Here is an 18,758-nt window from a genome sequence, read left to right on the forward strand (position 1 = left end):
GTAGTCCCAAGGAATGCACATGGGAGTTTATTCATTGGGTCAATCTCTGGGCCCTTGTCAATCTCCCTTTAAGCTCCATTAACAAGACAATTGTTGTCCATTCTGGCTATTTGGCTGCCTCTGGTGCTTTAGAGCAGAGTTGTACTCCAATGGGATTGCAGTGACTATGAGGTTAGAGGTAGATTATTAGCATTTTTTTCCGAGGACCTTGCAGGTGGGCTTTCATCTCTAGCTGGCCTCATGGTTAGTATTCAGGTATTTGTGTGTACCATATAAGCAGCCTGCTCCACCCTTAGTTACATGAACCTCATCAACATTCTTGGTTATGAGCCTTGTTCTTGAGTATTTAGTTTTATAATTCATTTTAAAAGCAGTTGTCACCACTATCAGTTTTAGAACATTTTCTTCATTCTTGTAGCCATTATTATCAGCTCCTCATTGCCCTTCAACCTCCTCTGTCTTAACCCTAAGGATCTATGAACCTAGTGACGGTTTCTGTAGATTTACTATCCTGAATTTCATATAAAAAAGATCATCCCCGAATCTCCCAACAACAACAAAATAAAGCACAGAAAAACCTTATTTTAAGAGAAAGCAGAAGACAACAGAAAATAGAACCAATTAAGGGGAAACAAGTGATAAGATGTTCATTTTTAACCTTACTACATCTGCAGTAATCCACTTTCCATTCAACTGTGCCTGAGGACAAGACTTTTGGCATGCCTGGTCAAAGATCTGAGGGAATTCAAGGGGGGCTTAATCCTGGTGGGGACTCGGCACAGGGTGTGGGGCTTTCCGTGTCATCCACAGCCTGAAGCGGAATGGATGGGGTTTGATGTTATTTTAAGTGGTGACAGGGACATTGCATTTTTGAATTTCTTTTTGATTGGGGATCACTGGCAACTCTGTAAAGAGTTGAAGTGTAATAGTTGTCTACAAATGCCATGATTTTCAGTGTTTAATTAATTATTCATTAAACAATGTCCATTGATGAAGTATGCATCTTATTTCCTTTATCTCATTTTTTGCTCATATATTTAATTGTTGGGTTCAATTATAATCACTTTATAATTATTCTATTTTGAAGTTAATGATATCCCATCAAGCCATTAATAATATTATTCAGCATAAAACCAGTCAAGTCAAGAACACAGCCCATGGGTTACCCGTAAAATTCTTCCTTTTCTCTCTTGCTTTCTAGCACATTTTTTCCCCCTAGTGACTTGGTTGTTCTTTATTCTCCTTCTCTCAGTCACACACACTCCACGACCGTCTTACAACGCTGCATCTCCTTGCCATACCCTGCTTTCTCACCCACCACCAGCCTGGGCTCTTTACTCATTAGCCTTTCCAGCAAAAGGTGGACTCTTCATAGTCATGGAATGACTGCTTAACGCTCGCTTTGTTGTCCTTATTGTTAGGTGCCAGTTGTGACTCAGAGTGGCCCTGTGGACAACAGAAGGAAACACTGTCCGTCCTGTGCCACCCTCATAACGGTTCTTATGATGGAGCAGCCACTGGTCAATCCACTCATGGAAGGGCTTCCTCATTGTTGTTGCCTTGTTTCTTTACCAAGCATGCTGTCCTTCTCCAGGGACATCTCCTGATAGAGACCAAGTGTCACCGTCCTTGCCTCTAAGGAGCACTCTAGCTGTACTTCTTCCAGGACAGAGTTGGTTTTTCCTTGTCAATCCATGGTACTTTCAATATTCTTTACCAGCACCATAATCAAATGCATCAGTTCTCCCCTAGACCTTGTTTTGTGCCACAAATTCTGGCTCTTCATTTCTGCCATCTCGCATACCAATTTTGCTGAATCTGGATTTTAATATTTATTTTTTTTTTGCGCTTGATTTGATCCCTGTCAGTATATTACGTAGTAGAAAGGTCACAAGATTCCATTTAAGGAGCACTGAATTCTAGTTCTCACTTGAAGTCACTGCGTGATACTAGGTAAACCCTTTATCAATCAATCTTACATTTTAGTTCCTACATCTGTAAATCCCAGATTTGATGCTGTTAAAAACCTATACAGCTTTGATTTTATTGACCCATTTATAGTAAAATGCCATTTTTCTAATTACATATCAGCTCCAATTCTCCACTGCTAACATTTCTGTAAATAAGAAACAAATATATTCCTCCATATTTCATCTGCTGAAAAAATATCATAATGCATACATCTCTATTGCTTATGAATTTGAATGCTCCCTACACACATTTGTGTACCTGCAAACTTTAGGGGAGGAACATATAAAATCATGTTTTTCAGGTAATATCCAATCAGAGATTAATAGCACCACAGAATAGGCATCCGTATGTCTAAGGAAAGGGAAGAAATAAAGGCCAGAAGGATGTATAAGAATGCTAATGGGCGATGTTACCAGAGGTGAAGTTTGTCTTAGCCCAGGAATCACCAGCAAGGATCATTTGATGTGCCATCTTTAACTCATAATGCCTAAGCGTGGTGCTGAGAAGAATTCCGAGGTGATATTCTCGCAGAGAACAGAAGGACTCTTCTCTGACTAGTTGAAGGTGTCTCCTAGGGTTGGGAGGAGGGAGCGACAAGTATCTGCGCTCTCTGACCAAGAGGAAGCACACGGTCCTTAACACCCTTTGGTGGAAGAACTGTAAACTTTCTCAACGATGGCAGATACCTAGCCTGACTTAGTGTAAGATATTCAGACCAGCAAATTCTATTTCTTGTCAGCACAATGTAATGAGTAGTAAAATAACTGTTGCTAGTTGTTGTTGCCTCAATAGTTTGTCATATTATGGTTCCTTGTGCGTTGCTTCGATGCCCAAAGCTCGGTCACTGCCATTTCAATGCCAGCAGGGACAACCCCAATAAACATATTTCATCAGAGCTTCCGGACGAAGAACGGATTTTTCTTTAGGTAGCTCCATAAAAGCATAGAACATCAGAACTCTTTAGTTCTTCTGCAGCCAGTCTGTTGTTAGTAAGTTTACTATCTCCATTTTCAGAGAGTTCTTATTGTAAGGGAAATTCTTTAGGAAGAACTATAACTTTTGTTCACTTGTTCACAGTTCCACCTCTGTAAAATCTAAACAAAATAAAAGGAAACTTACTGCCATCGAGTTGATCCCAACTCCTAGTGAGCCTCTAGGACGAAATTGACACATTCCTCTGGGTTTCTGAGACTATAAAGCTTTATAATGGCACATAATCCTTCATACCTGTTAGTTTCATTTTCCCAAATCACATCATGAATTATGAACTTCTCTTGTTTTGCCTTAGAATCCAGAACAATGCAGAGATCATTTTTAGCATTACAATTTTTAAATTTCTGCTTTTTCTTTTCTTCCGTTTTGTTCTAAAAGGGTTTTTCAATTAAATTTAACAGCATAACATGAAAGATGTTGATAATTATAGCATTCAGAATATGTTAGAACTTTAATTTCATAAGTAATATAGTATTTATTAAAGTAACATCACTGGAAATGCTTGCTGGTCACAATCTTAGCTAGGGTAAATAATGTCAGTTGCTTTTGACTTTTTCCAGGACATCGTTGTTAATATTCTAAGTTACTAGGAAGCTTCTTTTGAGTCTTGTCTAAAGGAAATCTGCTGCTCCTTGTTCGTGGTGGTTATATTACCATTAGCTCCAACGACAAGAGCCTTCAGTCAACATTAGCATTTTCCTTGAGCTATAATCTTTGTTACTGTTTTTTCAGCATGATATGGATGCTATCAAAGATATAAATATCTAGCGAAAATTGATTTCTCTTGGACTTTTTGAGCCAGATGTGACTTTTTTAGTGACTTAATTCTACCTTTTAACTACATTTTAATTTCAAAGCTAGCTTCAAAATATATCCTTACTAAAATAACTAAAATGTTTTCATTTTTAAAGTGCTAAACATTATAAAAATATATCCCAAATGCTCTCAGAAAAGATCACAAATGTTCTATTTATATAATTTTAAGCTCATTTAATTGCATTTTAGTTTCATGGCATTTAAGAGTTGTAGGGAACATGACCTGTTTGTGAATAGAAGATCAGTGGAAGTGAAATAAAGTTTACAAAATGCAGGGAATTTGAATATACCAACATTAATGAAGAACAAGAAATATGAGCTGTAGAAAGGGAGGGAGGTGTTGATTTAATCAAATACAAGGAATTAGGAATGTGGATGGAGAGGATGAGGGAATTCTAATTTGTATTCAGCACATTGAAGGACGGCTATTAAGGTAAAGTCTCAGCTTTCTAATATCCCTCCCTCCTTTTAATTACTGCAATTTCAGGTCTGAGTAGTGTCCTACTGAAGGAGAAGGATTTGCTTTCTACATATGGGTACGTGAACGAGCATCAAACAAGCCTCCTGTGGAGCATTTCTCAGCAGAAGCTGAGGACCTCTGTCTCCCGTGCCTCAATAGTCCATTTTTTCTCTTTGATGTTTGAACTTTTATTGCAATACAGGTGAAAACTTACGGAGCAAATCAGTTCTCCATTTGACAATTTATACACATTTTGTTTCATGACATTGGTTGTAATCCACTCAACTGCATTCGACCCCCTTCTTCCCTGGGATTTCCATTTCCGTTTGTCTTAGTTTTCTGTCCCTTTCTGACTTCTGGGCTTATTTCCTGTTTTGGCAAATGCTGCCCCAGTGGTCTTCTATTGCTCCTCGTTCTGAGGAGCACCTTTTGTTCCCTTTATGGGCATGTCAATTGTTTGGCCGAAAGTGGATTGTTGGGAGTGATGGAAGAAGCTCCGATGGTGTAGTGGTTATATGTTGGCCTGCTAACTGTAAGGCCAGTGGTTTGATGCTACCAGCACAGGAGTCAAATCCTGTGAAGAGTTACAGTCTTCGAAACCCACGGGGCATCAGGGGTCAGAATTGACTGAATGACACTGAGTTTTGAGGATGTCTAAAGGACACCAACCTCTATTCAGTATATCTGGCCTTTTTATGATTTTTAATTTTGTTCTACCATCTTTTCCCCTCCCCCCCCCCATGTCTAGGACCTTCTTTTGTGATCAGAGTGGTCTGCAGTGGTAGCCCGGCACCATACAGTGCTTCTCATGCCAGTGTTGTGGAGACTGATTAACTCAGTCCATTAATCCTTTGCACTAATTGTTTCCCTGGAATGCTTCATTTTCTTCACTGTTCTTTGACCAGCTGGTGAGAGACCAGTAGTTACAGCTTAGATGACTCCTCACAAGACCCTCGTTGCATAGTGCATATTTCCAATGTTTATTATGTCTCATCAGTCAAACACATAAGAAGATTAACTTCAGAAAAAGAAAACATATGTAATATGAATCAACTTTCAATGCGTGTTCAGCCCAGGTTAGTTCTGAAGAAGGAGCAGGTAACAAACTAAATGATTATAGTATCTAATACTTTATAACATTTATTATGTTTCAGAGTGTGTTCTCATTGCATATGTCTATCATTTCATCCTTCTTGTGAGGCAAGTACTGCTTTTTTATTATATTCAATTTACATATGCAAAAACTGAGGCACAAAGATGTTATGGGACTTGCCCAAAGCCAGGTAGCTGTGGTGTGACAAAGCCAAAGTTTGACCCCAAGCAGTCTGATGGCAGAGTTTGAACGATTAGCCTCTTTGTTGTGACTGTTTGTAGAACATGCTTCTAGTATATTTTTAATAACTATAGTTTTAAAATTGAGTCAATGATTTATATTTAGTACCAAGATATCTATATAAAGGTACCCATATATATAGTCTTGTAAGTATTGTACTGTTAATGGTAAGGTGTGAGGTTCAAATCCATCAGCTGCTCCTCGGGAGAAAGACGGCCTTGGAAACTCTATGCAGGGTCACTATGAGTCAGAATTGACTCATTAGCAGTGGGTACACACACACAAATATGCACATGAGGGATCTTCAAAATGTTTATGGAAAATAGAATAGAAAACCATGGAATTTTATCCCACAAACTTTTTGAAGCCATCTACATAAAGAGTATTTATATACAAACAGTAAGATTTTAATTAATGTCCATTTGTCTCAGTATATATGTAAGTTGTCTAGAATAATGCTTATCAGTCTTCCTTAGCAGTAAGATAAACTAGGAGCCTTGTTAAAATACTTACTTTTGTTCCTTGACTCCAGGAGTTCTAATCCAGAAGGCTAGTCATACAATCTGTATTTCTAATGAGCACCCCAAAGACTTCAGATAGACATTGTCCTTGGTTCACCATTAGAAAAACTATTGCTCTTTGATATTCTCTCTGGAGTCAAGGCAGGTTAGGTTGCTCACATATTGACTTAAAAGAACCTCACTTTGTAGATGAAACACTATGGTCTGCACAGCATGGCCATTGCTCGGTTTTTGTTTCTTTTAACATTCGAGGTCTTTAAGGGCAAAGATTACAGCACATTGTATTTTTTAATGTATCTCTAACATTCACCACTGACCTTCTACTCAGGCTCTTGATAGCTACGTGTTAAGGGGCTGAATAAATATACAATGCAAAATGATTGAATTAGTGCAGGCTATGAAATGGTCTTCAAGGTGCAGAGTGATGAATAATGTTCAGATGAGTTGGTTTAGAATGTCTCCTTGTCTAGGCTGATCAGACATAGACAAGAGAAAAATCAATATAGTGATCTCTTCTCTGTAATTAACTACCCCAACATTTAGTGGCATTTGTTTCTCTTTATTTGCTTCTCTGATGATCTTGCCAGTTGGAGCCTCTTCCATTTTTGAGAGTTTCTCAGGATATGTTTATGCAGTAACCTCTGGTTCAACCTTTATCTGACATTGTGATAATGAGTGTGGCTTGACCCAAAGCAGAGAGTAATTTACTCGTGTTTCCTTGAGTATGCAAAGGCATTCGATTCTGTTGATTATGAAAAATTATGGGTAACATGTGAGTATTGGAAATTTTAGAATACTGAACTGTGCTAGTGTGGAGTCTGGACATAGACCAAGAGGCAATATAAACAAAGTAAGAGGACACTATGTGGCTTAACAGGAAAGGTGTGTGTCAGGGTTGTATCCTTTCACTCTCTTTATTCAATCTATATTCTCAGCAAATAATCCAAGAAGCTGGATTATATGAAGAAGAAACTGACATTAGAAATAATGGATGACACAACCTTGTTTGCTGAAAGTGATGTGGACTTGAAGCACATACTGATCATCAAAGATTACAGCCTTCAGTCTAGTTACACCCAACAAAAAGAAGAAATATCATCACGATCAGATCAATAAACAACTTCATGAAAAATCGAGAAAAGTTTGCAGTCAAGGATTTTTGTTTTGCTTTGATCCACAATCCATGCTCATCGAGTCAAGAAATGGCCCACCTTCCCCAAATGGTTAGGGTGGGCTGGAACTAAGCTCTCAGGCTCTCTGGTAGCAGCAGGTCTCTCTTTTTATTTTTGAGTCTCACTGTTTGGAATTCTGACAGATTGTTTGCTCGTCAACAACCTTCTTTATTTGTTAATTCTTCTCTTCTCTATACTATAGCACCCTAAAAAAGAGATTTTAAAAAAACCCATTGTTACCATGAGAATGGACTCATAACAAACCTCTGTGCAGGGTTTCTGAGACGATCTTTATGAAGCAGACAGACTCAATCGTCTCCCATGGAACAATGGGTGGGTTTGAACCACTGACCTTGTATTTAGCTTAGCACTCCAGTGCTTATCTGACAGTGTTTACTAGGCTTCAATGATGGGGTTTCAAAGGCCCCTTCTAACTAGGAGTCTGAAAGAAATATTTAATAATCTGCCATTGAACATGCTCCCCCCCCTCTGATTCATTTTGAGTATAAACCCAAATGTTCTGAAGAAATAGAGTATAGTCTTAGTAAAAGATCATAATACTTTTGATTATTACAAAACAAAACCCAAACAAGCAACAGAGCCAAGGGTGGAGCTCATCACAAAAACTGTAGACTAAATTTCCTTTGCTATTTCTTCATCTGAATATTTTAAAACTTGGTCCATTTGCCGGGCAAATGACTGATGACTTTCTGGGAGAAGGATCAAGAGGGGAACGAGCAGCTCCACAGGATCGCATTGATTTGATGAGCAAATGAAATCCTTGTGCCCCAGAGGCTCTCTCTCTCTCTCACGGAAACACCAAGTGTCTCTCATAGGTCTGTGTGTGTCTACAGTTGCCCTACTGCTGAGGAAACAACAGTGACTCTAGCATCTCTTCTACTGGCAAATCCTGCCTCTATTCTTGTGAGGCATATGAAAGAATTTGCCTTAAGTCTAGTTTTGGAATCCTCGGAAAAGAGCCATTTAAAAATTTCTGAAACAGAATAAAGAAGTGATTGAAGCAGATATTAAAAAATCACTTTCTGTATGATACTTTTCAGATTAATGAAAAGTATTGAGCCATTCTAATGATGGATAGGGAATTTATATCCATTGCAACATAAAGAACTAAAACTGCTCTATTTTAAATTAAAGGGATCTGAAAATTGTCCTGCTTATCAAAAGTGCACGAGTGATGAAGAGCTACAGCATTATAACCCATTATGGAGCACATTAATTTTTTAGCATTCATAATTTTTGTTCTTTATTATGGTGACTATGATCTCTATGGAAAACAATAATTTTTCAAAAAAACCAAAACAGAATAAATTTAACTCCAAATGATGGCTTCTTATGAGGAATGCTGAGATGTCATCATTTGATTAGCATGTTACAAATTAATTTTATTTCATTGGCATTTCCTCTCTGTAGCTCTGTGTCCTAAGTTAAAGATATGAAGCACTGTGGTTAGTAACTAAAGCCAGATTTGAACTAAGACCCAGGAAAATGTTAGGCAAGTAATTTAATCAAGATGGAAAAATAGTGAGGAAGCAGATACAGCAAGGTAGAAGAAAATTGACAACTCAAAAATAAGTAGATGAAACTCTTATCTGTGGTAATTTGAAGGATTCATAAAGAAATATTACAACAATAAACCCATGAGCCTCAAAAAGATGACTCCCATGCAGAATATTGAAATTTTCCATTGACTTTTTTGGAGCTGTCTACCAACAACCATGAGAAGACAGACGTAAGTCAAAGATAGAGCTGTTGAGTTTGCAAGCAAAATGTAGAGACTATAGAAGGACAAAGAGAGTTGCTCTAGTGGGGCAGTCCTACTCTGTCCTATAGAGTTGTTGTGGCTTGTTGACTCAATGACTGTGGTAGTTACATAATCGGGTATCAATATGAGAGGATTATGCGTGAAGGGATGGAGTTTGATCTGTTAATCAAGATACTGTATAACCAATGAGGTCTCTGTGTGGGCATGGCCTTCTCCTGAGAATTCTGGGAACTCCTGTATTTCCTCTTTGGAGGTTGGAAACACTTTCTCTCTCTGCTCACTCCCTAAGAGATACTCTACTGACAAGACCCATGGTGCTATTACCTGGGAGCTGGAGAATCCACATGGATCTACTCTGATGCAATCAGGCCTCTGGAGCTGGAGAAGCCATGTAGAGACCCTGACAGCACTGAGATCCACTGGATCCACAAGACTCCCAACACACTGGCTTGTGATCCTCCTGCATTTGGCATCATAGCATGTATTTTATGAGTCTGAAGAGGATTTTACAGATTGATATTGGACATATGGGCCAATATTGGACTTATGGACTTCATTTGGACTGGGCTGGGATGTTTTCTCAATCTTAAAATGCTCTTGTATATAAATCTCTTTTTAATATCCATATGAATGTCTATGAATTTGTTTCTCTAGTCTACCCAGAGTAACATAATGACTCATGAAAATAATAATACCACTTGCATGGAAAATCATTGTTCACCTTTAGTTTGTGCAGCAAAGATGTTTCAGTGAAATGAGACTTGAGCCATAGTGCAAATCAAGGTATAGAACCCCTTGGTTGGAATCCTTGAATGATTTTAGTTAGTCCTTAGAAGGCCTTCTAGAAGAGAGCACTTCTGAATATTCCTATGGGGGCACAGCTCAACCAAAGGAGCAGGGGAGAGCTCTGTCTTCCAGCCTTCCCTACTTCCTTCCCATTTTCTAGCAGACATTTATTTATAACTTTGTTTGCATGTCTAATCCCATTTTGATGTTTGCTCCTTAGAAGATCCTTACTCTTTAAAAATGCATTGGAAAGAGATACTCTCTTTCCCAAGAGTTGCACTGAAAGATTACTCTGCTGCCTTCAGTATTCCAATGGGGCCGGCTCAGGTCATGGGGTTAAGTTGACCTCAACCACGAAGGACAGGAGTTGGTGACAATCCTGAGTGGCAGTTCAATTCCTGACACTTCTAGGGGATCAACCCTTCTCCACCTTGATGGCATGTTGAGAGCATAAAAGAGGATTAGTTCCTCAAGGAAAATGAAGGACCATATGCAGAGAGAAATATGAAAACAGACCAGGGAAGAACATCAAGCATTCACTCCGCTTTCAACTTACTTTCTTGCTTCTTTTGCCAGTGACAGCTTGGGAGTTGTGTTCTTCCTCTGCCCTGCTGTCAGCCCTTAAATATCATGCACAGCCATCGTCTCGCCTCTCATCTAATTCCTCGCTTTCCTTCCCTTGGCAAACACACATCTCTTTACAAACACTCCATTAGGTTTGATGTTTGCTTCGGTGCCCTGGTCTGTTGGAAGGGTTTCTCTAAGGTCTGCTGACATCTCCTGATTACTTACTAGGCACCTTCCCTGTTTTCTTTCTGAGCCATCATTCTTGGAAGGGCATCTGCCTCGTCCATATCCTTTAAGGCTGTTTGGATTTGTGGGTGTGCATTCAAGCAGGCAGGGAGGCCGACCGAGGAGAGCAGAATCTTACTAATGTATTTTCTCAAGCACTAGGAAATGTCTTAGCAAGCTGAGGTGTAGACTGGGACTGCCAGGCCGTTTCCTTCGTCACGGGACTAATAGACAGAACTGGGAGGGGACGGGAAGACATGCTGAGGTGAGAAGGGGGGGAAAGTTGTTGGGTAAGCCTGGCAAAGGCTTGTTTTTTTTCTCCCGGGTGGAGTACCAAGCCTTGACTATTTCTCAGAGGCTAATAAACTTGCCACCACTCAACCTAGGTCTCAGGAAAAGTCCGTATTCAATATTCATAGCTTGCCAGCTACTTAGTGAGAATGTTCTCAAATATACTTGTTTGGCCCAGGCATTTCTTCCCAGATTCATGTTATAGAAATAGGGGGTTAAACAACCTGTCTCAAATATGAAATTGTAGATTAAGTTGTCTAAGGCTCGGCCACATTCCTGAGAGTCCAGTGACAAGAATAGAGATCCAAATAATCCCAAGCTTCAGCTCAGTCCCTCAACAGCCATGTAGTCAATTATTGTCACGTGATGATCTCAGTTTGGGTTGTAGGGAAAACAAAAACATACATGATTCAGTAAAAAAAAATAAAGGGTCATTTCTTTTCCTCCTCAAACTTTCACCATTTCTTTTTAATGATGGGGAGTATTGTAACAGTGGACAAAACCTGTCTTGAGACAAGACATCAAGGTGAGAAAATAAGGCAAACCACAGTGTGAATCTGTTGATGATACCAATAGGTCGTAAATTGATGCAAAGAGATTAGGAATGGAACTAAAGGAGTTGGAAGGGAAGATATGCATTCTTATGTACAGCATGACCTACGCTATGCCTTTTAGAGACTTTATTTTAAATATTCATCACACTCAAAACCTATGTGGTTAGTATTTACTTCCATTTAACTGATGGCTGACATACACGGTAGGTACAAATGCCTATCATCCGTGAATTTGCAACTTCGCTGGATTGATTTCATTTTTCGTGTAGGGGTTATAAAGGCAAGAGTTAAGTAAGGCAGAAACTTAATAATTCTTGAATATATTGCCCAGCCTTATCAGAAGGCATTTTTCCCCCAGGTTGGTTTATTTGTTTGCTGATTTTAGCTTGCCATTTTAAATTTGCTTTCTGTCACTGTAGCCAACATAGTTCTCATTTGAGTGTGGAATAAAGTATGGGACAAAGATATATTGAAGTACTCTTCAGGGTCCTTTAGTAAGGGGCTGGTTCAATCTTTAGGAGTTGCCTTATTACCTCCCTCCTCCCCCACCCCAGCCCTGGTCCAACCCTCCACCCCCCCACCCATTCGCTGTGAGAAATCTCCCTTACATTGAATTACCCAATTGATAAGACTAAGTGTCTACTTTCTGTACTTTGTGGAAGGAAACCTGAAAGTTTTAACTCTGGAACCAAAGGTGACACTGAAGACTGATAGTTATTGTTGGACGTCTACAGTGAACGCTGTTCCCCTTTGACTGGTTTGCAGGCAGGAAAATGGTAGGCACTGGGAGAAAATGTCTTGGTTGTTTTTCCTGGCTCAAATATCAGTGATTTAATTTGTGTGGGTTGCTGTCAAGAGAGCGGCCACCCTCCCCCTTGACCATTAGTTAGTCCATCTGTCAGTATGCTTTCCTGGCACGAGTTCTCTTCCGTTTTTCTATCTTCTTTTTCATTTTAAGGAGATAAACTTTTGGAGAGAGAAAAACTTCTAACATTCAACTGGGCAAATGACCTACTGAGAGGTGACCTTGCCAATTACCTTGTGAAGTGAATATAATGCAGGTTTTATGTGCCTCCTGAATGCCACGTTCTCGGTCCCTGACCTCATTCACAAAGAGAAAGCAGTAACTTTCCCGCCTTCCCATCTTAAACATAGCTGGCCTTTCCCTCGTTGCCTCTGGCTGGTGATGGTCATAACTTAGACTAATAATGTTTGCAGTAATGGGTGGAAAGAAGGAAAATTGGAGTTTATAATGGGGATTGTCCTTTAGCATCTCTGCAGATCTTAAGCTCTGTGTAGGCAGTATGAAATAAGCGCCTCAAGTCTCCTAAAAAAATAAGCAAGCTTAAATACTATTCTAGTAAGGACTTTTTATTCTGACTAGCATGGAGCTGATATATATATAATATATACTCGAGTATAAGCCAACCCAACTATTAGCCGAGGCGCCTAATTTTACCACAAAAACTGCATTAAAAATGTGCTGAAAAACTTAGCTTATCCATGAGTATAAATGATATATGGTCTCCCAAGATCTGTTTGCCAATCACAAGATTTCAGCAGGAGATCAGGGAAGGCTAGAAAGAGAGGGTTCCCTTGATGGGAAAAATCTGCTTTCAAGTGAGTCCTCGGAGAAATCGGAGCTGGCAGGAGCTAGCGTCGGCATCGGTCTTGGAAGAAGGACAGCCAGAGTGCTCCTTAGAGGCAAGGGTGGCAAGAGTTCATTTTACAGAGTTTGGGCATCTTGTCAGGAGGGACCAGTCCCTGGAGAAGGACATCATGCTTGGTAAATTGGAGCAGCAGCACCAAAGAGGAAAGCCCTCCATGAGATAGAATGACATGGTGACTACAACTGTGGGCTCAGGTATGGGGACAGTCGTGAGGATGGCGCGGGAACATGCAAGGTTACATTCTGTTGTGCATAGGGTTGCTATGGGTTGCAACCAACTCCATGACACCTAACAGCAACATTGTAGGCATCCACAACCTGTCACTTTACCATACTGTGTTGCCTTATGCATTGCTAGGATGCTGAAAACCCTGCTACTGGTATTTAAAATGTTAGCAGGAACACCCATGGTGGACAGGTTTCAGTGGAGCTTCCAGATTAAGACAGACTACGAAGAACGTTTTGGCGGTCTACTTCCAAAACTCAGTTGATGAAAATGGTACAGATCCTAAGAGAATCTCATCCAATATACTGTTTGAAGATGAGTTCCTTACCTTGGAAAGCATCACAATATGCAGTGGCTACAACAATGGATTGGAACAGGTCAATGGCCGTGGGAAATGTTTGTTCTCTGGTAGAGTGGATCATCATGAGTAGGAAGGAACGCGGTGACAACTAAGAATCACCAGACAGGCAGACTTGATCTCTGGGAGTAGCTGCAGACAGTCGTCTTAGGCAAGCTCGTTCATCGCCCAGAGGGGAAGAGAACTGAGACTGACTCCATTGGATGGAAATATAAAGTAGAAGGTGGGCAGCTGTCCTTATTGACTGCTGAACTCAGAGCAAGAGTTCATGGGCTATTGTTGACCTGTACAGTTTAGACAAAGCTGCTTGGAGAACCTTCTGGGGAAGTGAATCTGAAATCATTACAATGGGCGGTGGCAGAGGGCTGATAGTCTAGCACCATTTCTCAAGATCTGGTGAAGAGAGATTTGCATCTGGAAAGAGAAATTTTGCAATGTCACATATATATGTATATTTAAATTGTAGTTACCAGGGCTTAATATACTTAAGAGTATACATGACCAAGAAATGAAATGAAGATCCCAAAGAAGATAGCAATGAAAAAATACATGCAATTCACTCATATCTATTCTTGGCTTTGGATAGAGATGAGACTGATAATGTGTTGGTTCAAATCCGAAGCTTTGGAAGCTGCATTGACATGTAAATTGAAGTGAAAGGAACATACTTTATGGGGGACTGGGATTAAAGTCTAAAGACTTAGATGGTGGGATAAAAATAGGGAATTTTGGTTACCGGTAAGAACCAGGCTAAAGCTATCAACATAGCAATTCTCTAAAACAGCGAGGTAATTTTTTTCCTGACAGTTTTATTGGCACATTAACATATCATACAATTGAACAGTTCAATCACATCAAGCGGAGTTCTACAATCACCACCACATCTATTTTAGAGCCTTCCCCGTCCCATGGTCACATCACCTTCAAACTGAGCTGCGCTATCAATGTTAAGTTCTTAAAGGACTGATCAATTATGATCTTAACAGGCTGTGTGATTCCCTCTAAATAGGCTGTGGTTCCCTCTGGTCAGCTTTGTTCTTATCAAAAATATAGCCACACCTGAGAAAACTACTGGATCCTGAAACAATGAAACCTAGAGAATGCCTCTCCTTCTTCTCTCCTCTTTGTTTATCTCTGATTAACGACTCTCTCTGTCTCTGCCATATCTGTGTCTCTCTTTTTACCAATGTGCACTTCCCCAAGACAAGATCATGGTAGAAAATAGCTTCCCCTTAAACTCAACTATACATATTGTTAGGCTTAACATGTATAAAGTATCATTCTCATCAAATTCATAAATTTAGATTATAGATTGCCATAGGAGGGCAGACACTTGACTTAACTCAAGTGGTCCCATCAAGGGTAGCCAGAGGGTCCAGGTTGTACAAAATACTCTGGGATTCTAGTTGTGTACGTAAGAGAGCCAATTTGAACTGAGGAGACATCAAAGAAAATAAATTTACCCGAAGAAATTAAATTAGAGTTGCCTACAGGATTCGAAGATGCAACAGGCCTAATTTTCTGCTCGTCTAAGGAGTATTAGAGGACTCCCAGCAATTTTCTACCTTCTCAGTTGTGCTCATGTCATAGGGCATGGCGGAGATGTTGGGGTTGGTAAATGCTAACTTGGAAAGACTCAAAGGAAAGGCATAGTGCTAGACTGTTTTCTTCAATCTTCCTGAAGAACAGGATAATAAAGACCCTTTGACCACTCCTTGCATCCTTTCCTCACACACAGGAATACATTCTGTTTTTAATTTAGTCATTTGAGGTCTCTATTTTAGAGGCTTAGGGGCACACGCTGAGAACATTTCCCCTTGCTTACGTTTCCATGCAAGGAACATGTTCAGAGGTTTCCCACATTTGCACTTGACCTCCACATAATTCTAGATGGCCCATTTGTCTTTCTTTCTGGAATGTGTATATTGAACATTAATTGACCTTTCCACGGTGAGAAAAGAAGTGCAGTCCTATTTCGCTGCTTGCTGAAATGCCCCGATGGCTGACATTCTCCTTTTCGTCTCTTCTCCAACCCATCACTAGGATAAACGTTGTCTTGTTTACAGCTATGCCTCCATGAATCTGGATATTTTCTTAGTTGAATCTCACGTCGGTGCATTTTAAAACTGTGTTAAGTTAGCTTCCTGTACATCGCTGTGCTGTGGCAATGAAGAATGTATGTTCACGACAAAGACTGGGCTTAGCAGATGCTAAAAGGTACGTCAGTCGTAGCTTGCCCTGCAGACACTGTAGCTTAACACCCTTCTCAGACTCCAGTTGGGATGATGTCATTAGCCATGATTCTGACCGAGGAATGACAAAGAGGTTCCCTCTCCTATGCTGACTGGGACGTTTATTCCGAGACCAGCCAGAGTAAGTTTTAAAAAGATTTTGATCAGCGAGGAATTCACTTCTCAGAACAATCAACTATGCAAGGCCAAAAGGGCAGAATTTACCCAAACACGAAGACCAGACGGAAGAAGCAGGGAAGAAAGATGAATGGAAACAAGGAATTTTGGGAAGAAATGGGAAGAGTGCTGTTCCAGTGAGGGTTTGCAATTAATGCCACCAAGAAAAATGTGTATAAATTGTTTAATAGGAAACTAAACTTTCTCCCCAAACTTTAATAAACTTTCTTTTTTCCAGGAAAGGATCCTAAAACCTTGTGTGCACTCATTTGAGATCCGTAATGACATTGATTTGTTCTGAGACTTATGGGCACTAAGGAGACATATATAATAAAATTTCCAAACCAAATTGATCACACAAGATTTTAAAACCACCTAGAAATCAGGTACCATAGTGCTTGGAGCCTGCGAGAGTATGTGCCGCAGTCACATGTTGGCATTCAACCATGAAGAATGTAGTCGAGGGAACATTTCATAGACCCTGGTAAGCCCTTCTTAATGGTAACAATACTATGTGTTTTAAACCAGCTAACCAGTTGCTGTTGACTGGACTCTAACTAATGAGGACTCCGAGTGGTCTGAGCGGATCTGCACTCCTTGGGATTTCTTGGGATTTCTTGGGATTGGTACCGGAGGAGGGGCTGGAGGCAGTGGGCTCTTTGATCATTCTGTTCTTGTCATGCTCATTAGAAGGGCTTCAGATGAAAGGGAAGGGTGGGTTGTTTATTTCAGGGCTCTGTCAGCACAGATCCTGCAGAAAGAAACCCTGGCTGGACTGGGGGTGTGCTGCTGGGTGCAAACCCAGATTTGTGTACTGCTGATGGTGGTGAAAGGTAGCTAGATTAAGGATAAAGGGGGCTGTCACCACCAGATGGCTATGCTAAACGAAAATCAGCTGGCACTGCCACAATAAAGGGGAGGCACACTAATTAGACACCTATGGGAAATCCAGAACAGAGCATGCGCAGACTGAGTCCCCTTAAGCACAGGTGAAGCTAAACCTGGTCATAACCTGGGCACATGATATCACACAGGTGTGCTTAAGCTCAGTCAATAAGATTGGTCAATACCCTCAACCACTGGCCTCCCCAGCCAGTGGGGATAGGAGGGGCGTAAATACTAGAGTGAGGGCAAGCCACTCCCTCTTGTTGGAGTGCTTTCTTGCAGGTGGGCAAAGGGGGCACCCACGTGCCCATACACCCACGTGTCCTCTCAGAGCTCTCTTGTTCCGGGGCTCTCTCTTGCAGGTCAGGAGATGAGATTTCTCTTGCTTGTGTTGTGCAGGCGCCTATGGGCCCTCTGAGGCCCACACGCTCTTGTTTTCTTGTGTGCTTTGGGTTCAAGTTCAGGCACCCTTTTGGCTCTGTGGACTCTTTGGGGATCCCCTGAAGATGCCATTTTCATTCGAGAATTTTCCCACGGGACCTGAGACTACTACCTGAAACTTCCCTGTCTCCCATGAAGGCTACTTGAATTTCTAAAGTGCTTCAGCAGCATGAATTCTTTCAGCGTTGAGAAGCATGAACCAAGGTAAACCACCCCAGAAACCTAACAGTGGACCTTCTCTTTTTGGTTTTTCCTAATATACCTTCCCTTAAACAATGTTGCACTACCCCACCCCAAGTTCAGGCTATGTCTTTGCCACCTAGCTAGCTTAGGGTCAGTTCACTCAGTTTGGGGGGGGCTGGGTGCATTTCTGTCAGCCCACATCTCTTACTGCCTCCCTCTCCTCCCCGTGCTGGGAATTCCTTCTCTTTTAAAATTTTTTCATAAAGGAAATGCGTCTTTTTTTACCCTTCAGCTCCCTTTGTGCTAGGAATCGATTGATAAGGGAAATGCGGTTCGCCTCCATCGCTACATTAATTGTCCCCCTCCCCCTTCCCCTGACCTATCTACCTAGCAGCAACATGATTTCCATTCGACAATTCATACAGTTTGCTTCATGACACTGGATGCAGACCCCAACACAGCCAGAACTCCTTCCCCTTCTTCCCTGCGTGCACATCCGTCCTTTTCCCCTATTCAAGCCTGTTTGCTGGGCTTTCTTCCTAGGCAAGTGGTGCTCACTTGATCTTGGATGGTTGATTGTTCTAAGGACGACGTACCACCTTAACGCTATTTCTGTTTACCTTATGGGCCTGTCTATCAGCCTGTTTATTGTTTGGTACGAAGTTGAGCTATGAAGTGCTTTTATTCCTGGTTTGAAGAGTCCCTAAGGGGTATAATCTTGAGAGTTCCACTAATCTTTACGAGTTCAGTCAGCTTGTTTTTTGTTTTGTTTTTTAAATTTTGAGTCTCGTTCTACATTTTTCTCCCACCTTGTTGAGGATATTCTATTATGACCCCTTTCAGAGAGGTCAGCAGTGGCTAGCTGGGCACCAGCTACTTCTTCACGTTTCAAAGTTGTGGAGGCTGGTAGTCCTTTGATATTTTGGAGGTAGATGACTCACTGCCATCCAGTTTATGCTGACTCATGGTGATGCTAGAGCACCAAGTAGCACTGCTGGTGGGGTTTCCAAGACTGTGGATCTTTACGGGAGCAGCCAGTTCACTTTTAGCCTTTGGGGCAGCAGCCCAATACGTAACCCACTGAACCTTTAGAGCTTATTAGTAGAAAATTAGCCC

The sequence above is a fragment of the Echinops telfairi genome, unplaced genomic scaffold (genome assembly GCF_000313985.2).
Source record: "Echinops telfairi isolate 266 unplaced genomic scaffold, ASM31398v2 ScPeMD7_70;HRSCAF=299, whole genome shotgun sequence".
Classification (NCBI taxonomy): Eukaryota; Metazoa; Chordata; class Mammalia; order Afrosoricida; family Tenrecidae; genus Echinops; species Echinops telfairi.